Below are 2,638 nucleotides of genomic sequence, written 5' to 3'. Positions count from 1 at the left end.
GAAACTTCCCTTCTAAATTCTTCTAGAAAAGGAAATAAGAACACATGCAAGTATTATATAGCACTTTCCCTAAAGGATATATCATCACATTCACTATGAAAGACTTCCAAAACATGTGTTATAAAACCAGACTTGGCAAAAAGGAATTCAAGAAAAAAAAATACAAGGTGAAAGATACACATTTATCAGTTAAAATTAAAACACAACTCATAACTTGAATGATGACATTTTTTGTTCTGCATTTGATTGCAGTTAAAGAATTCAGCTGCTGATGAGCCTACCGTGAAAATTAAAGTACCTGGGGATGGGGCACGAATGTCCCATTCTCGTTCCTTGTTTGTGTGCTCTTTTGCATTGCTGGAAGAGGGCCAGAATATGCTGTCAAGTGCAGGTATGGGTTCATTTTGCACCTCCATACCACAGTATATCAATTACTAATAATTATCATTCATCTCTGTGTTCCTACAGTAAATTACAATCATATTTTGTTCTTACACTTTGATATCTTATTTAGGTAACCACACGGTTGCAGTTGTCAAAGTCCCAGGAAAGGAAATGTAGGAAAAGGAAAAATTTTGAACATGAGAATGATTGAAAACATGAAAAAGTAATGAAGCTTGTAATATTCCCTTCTGTTGTAGCAAGGAATTTATTTATTTTAAACAAATAATAGCCTTTTTTCTTCTCAACAGTTTCTTCTTGTGGCACTGGGCATGAAAGGTGCAAGATCAAACAACTCATGCATTTGGTGTTTAGTCCACAAGAAGGACAGGTAATAACACTGGTGTTACTACTAACTAGTTTATACCTTCACAAGTAACATTGCCTGGCATTAGCCAGAGTAAAATCTATAGTCACTCATAGGAGGGAAAGGATTAAGAGGAATCAAAAAACAACAAAGGGCTTTGTTTGTTTAGATTGCTTTCATTTCCATAAGATTATAAGTGTATTTTTCTTCTTTGTCTAAAGGTGCAACGTGTCAGAGGAATACTCACATTACAGCTGTGAGAGAATGAAAAGAAAATTTGGCCCAAACTGGCACAAACAGCCTGGATGCCAGCACCAGCCATTACTGAACATCACTCCTGACAACACAGTTATTGACGAACTGCACCTCATGCTCAGAATCACTGATCGACTGGAGCAAGGACTTATTTTAGAGGTCATTGACTGGGATGAGGTTTGTGATGATACTGCAAATTTTAAATCTATAATCAAGACGTAGAGTTTTCTGCACTAGGGAACCACTTTGAACAGGTTGCTAAGATACTATGTTGATTTTCAATAGGCTGAAAATAAAGGCAAACCTGCAGTTAAGAGGAGCTAGGCGCATTTAGATGCCCTTTTAACCATGGTAAGATCTTTGGGGGTATCACTAAATGTTTGGAAAGGCAAAGAGAGCAAAAAATATGAGTGGACATCTCTACTTCGGAACGAAAAACGCATCCTTCTAAGGAAGCTTCTAGAGTCTTTCGACAAGATCCTCCCTGCTGAACGAGTAGCAACTGTTAAGAGCCTTTGGACAGTAAGTACAAAATCATGTTTAACTCTTTCAACAATGGTGATAATTTAAAGACTGATTAAGGTTCACCTGTCTTAAATTGTGTTTGATGTTAATAAATTCCTTTCATTTCCTATACTTTTTTCAGTTTTATATAATGTATATATATGTATATATTTATTTTTTAATCCCTTCATTTCAGGGTTTTCGTGAGGTGCTTGACATAGCAAACAAGTTGAACCAAACTGATAAGGACATTGACAATCTACAAGAAAAGGTGGGGTCAAGAAAGTACATGAAGAAAGATGACACATTCTGGTATGGTGGGGGAAAACAGCAGGTGGCCAAGAAATATCCACGCATTTCCTTTCCATCTCCCCAAGATATGGAGCAAACTCTTCCACGAGGAGATTGATCAAACGCATGAACAGAACCAGTTGCCATTTTTATTGCCTGTTTACATGACACAACAATGAATAAGTAAATAATAAATTTTTATCATTCTACAGTTGAAATAATGTATGAAATTTTGTAAGAAATATTTTCAAAAGTATACTGTCATACATAATGAAGGAAAAACTTTTAGCAATCTTTACATGTGATGAAATCTAAGAACAAATTACATTTCAAGTCACTTGAAAATGTTGTGTTTTTAGTAAAAGTTAATGGCATAAGTCATTTTAAAACTTCTTCATAGATTACCGATTATTAATGAGCTGCTCAGTGAGGTCTAGATAGTAAATTTCATAGCAAGATTTTCTAATTCTCTTGCACTTATAGCAAACAAAGTTAGGGATTAGTATAATTGCATTTCAGAATAATAAATATATATTGTTATTGGGTTATCTCTTGTAATAGATTGTTTGAGTTCAGAATTTGAAACAAGAAATATTATCAGTAGCTGTAGCTGTTTGACTTCATAATCTTATTTTCGGGTTTGACACAAAACATTTTGTTTCAATGCATGCATGAAATGTCTTTTGAGAGAATAAATCATCATAGTTTGCCTTCAGAGCATTTTAAACATAAGCTTAAGTCTAAGCCTACATGAGTGAACATGAAGGTAATTTAAGATGACAAGACCGTTCCTCTTACCTTTCCCAACATTCCTCGGTTAACACTTGTTGTGCATCTAGG

The 2,638-nt window shown here is 34.8% G+C and overlaps 1 pseudogene; it reads left to right on the top strand.

Annotated features, from left to right (window-relative positions):
- The first annotated feature begins 315 nt into the window (after positions 1-315).
- Positions 316-1,916, top strand: LOC137977052 (uncharacterized; annotated as a pseudogene).
- The last annotated feature ends 722 nt before the right edge of the window (positions 1,917-2,638 follow it).

The sequence above is a fragment of the Montipora foliosa genome, chromosome 11 (assembly GCF_036669935.1).
Source record: "Montipora foliosa isolate CH-2021 chromosome 11, ASM3666993v2, whole genome shotgun sequence".
NCBI classification, from domain to species: Eukaryota; Metazoa; Cnidaria; class Anthozoa; order Scleractinia; family Acroporidae; genus Montipora; species Montipora foliosa.
Note: the sequence above shows the minus strand (reverse complement) of the source record. Positions and strands in the feature narration are given on the sequence as shown.